Source organism: Phalacrocorax aristotelis, chromosome 13 (genome assembly GCF_949628215.1).
Source record: "Phalacrocorax aristotelis chromosome 13, bGulAri2.1, whole genome shotgun sequence".
NCBI lineage: Eukaryota > Metazoa > Chordata > Aves > Suliformes > Phalacrocoracidae > Phalacrocorax > Phalacrocorax aristotelis.
The window spans coordinates 7,981,036-7,988,185 of NC_134288.1; positions in this window are offsets into that span (position 1 = coordinate 7,981,036).

Consider the following 7,150-nt stretch of genomic DNA (forward strand, 5'->3'; position numbering starts at 1 on the left):
CATTTAGTACAAAGCTGAGATGAAGGCGCTGGGCTGTGTGTGATGCAAGGTGTAAATGAACAACACGCGTGAGCAAGGCTTGATCTGTTCCTTATGGCACTCGCTAAACTGTATGTCAGGTATTTGTCTGTGCAGCTCCTTAGGCCATGCAAGACTCATCTGTTTTGTAAAAAAACAGATTTGGCTGCTACATCAAGATCTTAAAAAAACAATTGAAGCCAAATGGTACAATAAGACTCCACCATTTCTCTGTCAAAATTTGGAAGAAGCCATTTTTAATTGGGGAGTGCTTAAGTCTGCAAGTGTGTGCTTGTCAATATGTACTTGGGAGCAATTTGCTGTCCTTGCATCTAATCCTTTCATGTGGCTGCCCAACAACTGCATTCGATTTTTTCACCCCTTGTGAAGGTTTAAGGGCTGCTCCTGCTGCTGCTCCTTCCCTCCTCCTTGTTATCCAAAGCAATAGCTGTTCCCTGCCCTGAATAACCTGCAGAAAGCAGGGGTTTGGCTGGCCAGTCACACAGACTGCAAAGTTTCAGATGGAGAGAGGCTGTGGGGAGAAACCAGGCTGTGGAAGAGTGGAAGATCAGTAACGCATCAAGCCCTTAACATGGCTCTCAGCAAACATTGCTCTACTGTGCTTTATAGCCCTCAGGAAAACTGGTGGCAGGTGACTTACCTGACTTCAGGCAGTTTTAAACACCACACTGTGTGCATCAGGTACCAGCACAAGCAAGGGGCTCCTCGTCGGACCTTCTGGGTGTCCTGAAACAGGACGGTGCATGCTCACGGTAACAAGGCTTGTCGATTAGACTCACATTTTTGTCAATTGCCATGCCCATTGAGCATTTTTTAAGAGGGGCCCATAAGACAGACAGAGATAACCAGAGAAGCACTCACTGGAATATGCAGTGTGCATATTGCCCAAGTGTTGCAGTGTCTGAAGTTCTCTTTAAAGCGACAGCCCTAATAATATGTTATTGGATAACGATATATTACTTCCTTTGAAATATATGAAGTATATTGACAATCACAGTTATGAGGACAATCTAAGCCCTTAAAAGCTCAAAGAGCACATCGTGATTGCTTTCTGCATCAACTGACCTTATCTTACACCAGTGAGGGAACGTCCCCGTGATGCTGGAGCTGCGGGATTAGCAGCACTGTCAGATTTGCAGGGTGTACACAAGACTCCCAGAGAGGCAAGTGACACTTCCTGAAGCAGCTTCCTGCCTTTACAGGGTACCTCTTCTGGAGATTTTCATATCTCACTATGATCTGGCTGAATTTTAAACAGAAACTTAGCTGAAAAGGGGCTTCTCACTGTGTTTCACAATACCTGGCACTCACTGCTCCAACAGTAAGCACAAACGCCCTAAGAAAAACACTAGTTCAGCCATAATTTCCTGTCTTTCTGTTTCTGCTTTTCGAGGTTATGCATACCATTACCTAGAGCTTAGCAGTGTTGTGAAAGACACTAACCAAGTGTAATGACTTGGGGAATTCAGCTCACTTTAGAGTTTCCAGAAATTTTTCTCCCCCAAGAAGTTTTTCCAGCTATTTTATAGGGACCAGAAGGAAAAACAGTTTGCCCAGATAGCAGCAGTGTGAGCTATCTTTGGATTCGCACTGTCAAATGCAGAAGGCATTTGCTGGGCAACTCTCGAAGCGTGCATGCCACAAGATTTAATCAAGGAAACTCAAGTTCATGTCCTATTTTTCAAGAGGAATATTCCCCAAAAGGGCTGGGCACACCTCCAGAGAAAACTCACCACTGCTGTGGAGCAAAACTGAGAGGGCAAATGCTTTAAGGTTGGGAACATCCTCACACTGCTCCTGCGCTGCCTGGTGACCACTGGCCTGCAGAGCTGGGACCACAGCTTGTGCTTGGGCATTTGCAAACCATGAGGCACTGGTGCTGCTTTCAGCACTGTGTGCCTGGCAGCAGCCCATGCAAAGCCCCTTGGTGGATCTTGTAAGAACTCAAGAAGGTCCCTCATAGTTGTCAAAAATTGTAATAAGTATTCTTACGGTTTTTGTTCTTTTGTTAGACAGATAACTGCTTTGGAAATGTCTGTTTCACTAGGAGACAGACTGATTTGGGAAGCTCGCTCTGTTCCATAAATGACACTAGGGTTATACCAGCCTGACTAGAAAAACTATCAACAACCAGGGCAGAGGAGAAGAGACAGATTCGGTTATCTTTGCTCACCTAAACTAGCACTTCTGTAAAAATAACACCATGGAAGCTGACAGCTATATAGTGAGGAAAAGAACAGCATTAAAAGAATATTCAAACAGCATGAGAATCCCTCTTTTTATAGCAAAAAAACCTGAATGTCAAAGGTGACGCTGATCAACACCAATAAGGAGCAAAGTATGCTTCTTTATAAAGGGAAAACATCTGCTCTGTTTTGTTTTTTCCTGAACACTGTGAAAATAGTTGGTTTTGCCTCAGGAGGTAAAAAAGGTTTCACTCTTCTAGTAATGCCTTCATTTTCCTTCTGACCCCTTGGATCATTTAATTGGGCTCCTTTTAAAGCCAGTATGTAGGTAAACTGCATGCATAATTAGCCAGCTGGGTCCCCTGCCAAGAGTGTGTCATTTAGTATCTGTGAGTGCCAGCAGGGTCAGGCATGACACATGGTGCAGTTCTGAAAAGCAAACAACCTTAAGGTCCTGTCCATAAAACATGGGACACGTTCAGGGCTCTATCAGGCTCTTTCAGCAGTTTCTCATGCATGACCAGAGGTGTGGATTTTATGTGCAACTCATAAAGAAAGCTCTCTAATTTGCACGCACCAAGCTCTAGCAAGTGATGGCCCAGGGTAGCAGAGGAGGTGAAAAAACTTTGGCAAAGACATTAAACTGCATCTGCATGTAAAGAATACCCTTTTTCCATTTAGTGCAGGCATCAGTTGCCATGTGATAACTTAAGGAGCTAAGCAGCAAGTTTGAAACATGGTTGGGAATCACTGCTTTGTATCCCAGCAGGACTAGCTCAGCCCCTTTGGGAGGTGAAATTTTAGGAACCTGCTTCTAAGTGCATTTTAATTTGCATGAAACACTCTGGCAGGGTGCACCCTTTGCTTTCAGTGCAAACGTGGCACTTTGAACAGCCACCAGAGGGTTAATGGTGCCCTGGCTCTGTGGTCACTGGCACAAAATCCTGGGTGGATTTTGCAGAAGGGTGTGTATAAATGAACTCCAGGCATCTCTGAAGCCACTTTAAAAGCACTTGTAGTAACAGAGCTGCATTACTCTGTGTTTCTGCCTTTGCTGGAAGTTATCAGTCACAATAGGGTCTGCAGCAAGGAGACACACTAAGATCTATCCGGAACTGATGAAGAGAGAGACTGTTCCCTGACCACAATAGAGTAATCAAATGCATCATTATACCATCACTTCCATCAAGTCACTCTTACCCCAATATCTGCCTCGCCTTCATTTAATTTCCTTCCAAAATCCAGATGAGACTCATACATGTGATAAAGTGTTACCTGCCTGCATGCAGTGAGGAGCCATCAGACTTCATCTGCTTCAAGAGGCTCCTGTTTCCATCAGTTACCTTTGCTCTTTCCCTGAGAGATGTGGCTCTGCTGCCAGAGTTACCCACTCATTCGAGGGTATGATGCCAAAACTGTTGTTGTTTAAGAAAAAGCTCATTTTGATCAGGAGGGCTCTCACACTTCGTGTGGAAAACAGAACACAGAAATCTCTCATGAAACCAGTGATTAAGAAATATGCTGACATTCATACCTGAGTTGTGACAGACCTAAAGCCAAGGCCCAGATGTGCATCCCAGCAGTTCTGTACTCATCAAGCACCCACATCGCAGCCCCTCACTGCCTCACAACCAGCTCTGTAGAACACACACCAGACACCTGTGCCTTTTCAAAGAGCCACAGGCAAAGGATGAGCAGGGCGTATTTAAAAGATGTTGGTATCCCAGGATGCCCACACCACCTCTTACCACTGACATTTCTTTATTGTGGACACTTCACAGGCAACTGCTTTTATTTGTTGAGGTTCAACTTTGAACCTGCAGTTTCAAAATATAAAGGCTTGCCAGATCTGCAAAATCAAGAACTGTTACTTCCTTGTATTTCTTAGTATTTGAATCTTTCAGAGTCTCACTTCTAAGCCTTTCTCCACAAGTAGGAAAGCTAGTAGCTCATCTGTGTGCTTGTTTGTATAAGGTACATGGAAATGCTGACAAATTCATTGATTCCAGAAGCTGGAGATTTAAGAAAAACACCCAGTACTGTGAGGCTCTCAACAGTCATAAGACTTTGATGTTTTGAGTGATGGAGTTTCCACCACTTCCACTTGAGACTACTCCATAACAGGTCCCTGTATACTCATGTTGCTGTTACTCAGCAGTTTTGTATTTTCACTACAAAACCACTCCTTTCATATCATCCTTGACAACCCATACAGAGGGAAGCCAAAGTATGGAAGTTTCTCAATTCTCCATGACACTTAGGGATATGAGATTAATACATTTATGTGGTCCACTTAAGGTTATCACATGATTGTCTTCAGGAAATGAAAGAGGCCAGAGCTTTTACACATTTTTAAGCATATACCAAAAATAATTCTTAAAAAGAAAACCTCTCCAATCTTCTTGTTTAACAAAGAAGATACTGTTTGGAAGATAGAAAATAAATTAATTTTCTGCTATGACCTCATTAAAATTGGATTTAAGTTCCAACCCAAAAGAATTTTAGAACAACATTAGTCTCTTGCCCTTAAATCTCTGTCTATTGAAGCTGGTCTATTTATTAATTTCCCTGCCAGAAAGCGTATTTTGACTGGCCTGCAAGCTGAGCAGACAGTCTCTCCCCAGAAGCTCACATATGAGGGCCATTTCCTTATTCATTTCTTCTCAGCAAAGACGGTGTTTCCAACCATATCATTTTTAATCAAAGCGCTCTTGACTCAGACACAATTGTTCACTTTGATGGACAGATGGGGATTTGATCCTGACCCAAGAAAACAGAAAAGCAGAAAGGGCAGCGCCTCTCTTATCTGCAACGAATGAACAAGATTAGCCATAACCTGTTTTCTTCTCACCATGCAAGAAATCCAGTGTGTGCTCTCAGCACAGCCGTAGATTCTCATCTTGTAATTTTTAATACAAGACATATACAGCCTGAGGGAACAAATTACTTTTCTGTATTCAACATGCTTCAGTGCCTTCAGAGAACTGTGCTTGAGAAACACAGTTACTTTGCTTGGCAGGAAAAGCTTTTGAAAACAAAGGAGAGGGCTCTGTGCGATGGAAGTCAAGTTCATCCCAAAAGCAACAAAAAGAAAGCAGTTTGGGAAGCTGGACATGCTTTGGTGGAGAATTGTCAAGACACAAGTTTACTTCCTAAGTGGCACTGTGCATCAGATTGTTTTTCTGTGCAATCCCAAAGCATGACTGTCTTGAAAACAAACAAACAAACAAAAAAACCAACACAAAACCACTCCCAAACTCACAAAAACCAGTCTGAAATCCTACCTTTCCCACTGGGAACCTGGAGCTGAGCAGAGAGGACAGGGGAGCCCTTCCCTCTCCCCACTTCTGTCTGTCTGCTGTTAAAATCTCAGCTCTTCAGGACAGGCACTATTTTCTCATATGAAAGTGCAGGAAAATGGGATCTCAAATGCTACTGAAATAAAAACACCAATGCAAGATGAAAAACGTGTGGGTCTATAAATAAGACGGAGTGGGCTCACTGTCTGATACCCTTCTGCAGCTGTGCCAACTGCGTGTGCACTAAACCATAACAGTGTAGACCTCCCCACTCAGAATAGTGATATTAATTTAAGAATCATGAGATTTCAAAAGTTACAAGGTTTGAGAGGTTTTACTTGTTTCATTTAGCGTGAGGGCGTTTTGAGCCTGTGAAAGCAATGAAAACTAGAGATTTACTCTATCACAAAAAATAAAAAACAAGAAAGAAAGACAGACAAGAGATTTTTGTGTAATTGCCTGTCTTCAGAAACTAAAAACCCACAAACAGTAAATTTATTTTTACTGAGCTAGGAAATGGGGGTCTTTTTTCATTGAGTATTTGACAAATCACATCAAATGTTCCATTTGAATTTCCTTTTCCCCATGCTTTGCTACATGAAGATTTCTATAGGACTGCAAATGCCAAATACAGAAAATGTTTCTATTTCTCTGACTGCAGTACTTCACACTAACCAACCTATCGTACTTCTACCTCTTTTTGCATAAGTATTCTTCATACAAACCATTTTCAAGAAAAATCCAATTACAAACGCTGCTTTTTAAATTTTTTTTCCAGAAATGTTTTCAAATATGATAGAATTCTATTTCCATTTATATGGTTCAAATGAAAATATGAAAATACTGCTGCTCCATACTGCACCCGTTGAGAACCTTGTTTCAGGTTTTGGCAACTGAATATTTTTGTTTTCCACCTCTGCTGGCAGAGCAGGAGGGTTTCCAATTTCTTAACTTTCCCCTTCTCTACAAAAAAAAGTAGAGTTTGTAAGGAGCATGAAAAGAGAAAGAAAAATGTAAAAAAAAAAAGCTATTGCTTTGCCTAGGGCATGTAAAGTCCAATATTCAAGTCCAAACTACAGTCCTATTTTCTCTTAAAAAATGTAAGCTAGTTCTATATGCCTCTCTTCCTAAACAGTTGCGCAGGTTTGGGAGCAATGCTGGCTGTATTTTCCAGTTTACAAGTAATAAAGTGTAACTTCCAGGAAGGAAACACGGGATAAAGTACCCGGTCATCTTTCCATACAATGGCTGGTATATTCATTTGCAGATCTAAGTATGCAAAAATATACACAGACGTTAAATGTAATTTCAGTGAACATACAATTGCATGGGTAGTGATGATAATTTTGTTTGTTAGTTTGTGGGCGTACCTCTCTAAGTGCAATGTTTCTCAGTCTGTTCTGAAAATCTGAATTCACATACAGACAAATTCTATCGAGTATCTTCCTTACTAATAACTGTCATAACAACAAAGAAAAAGCATATGCAAAAGTTTACGTATATGGTGGCTATTAACATAACTCAAAAAAAATCTTGCAAGAATAGTATATATGTTCCCTGCAGTGAATTTGATTTTGTCTGGTCTGTAACTAAATTCCCTTGATACTCCAGTTTTACGACGGTGTG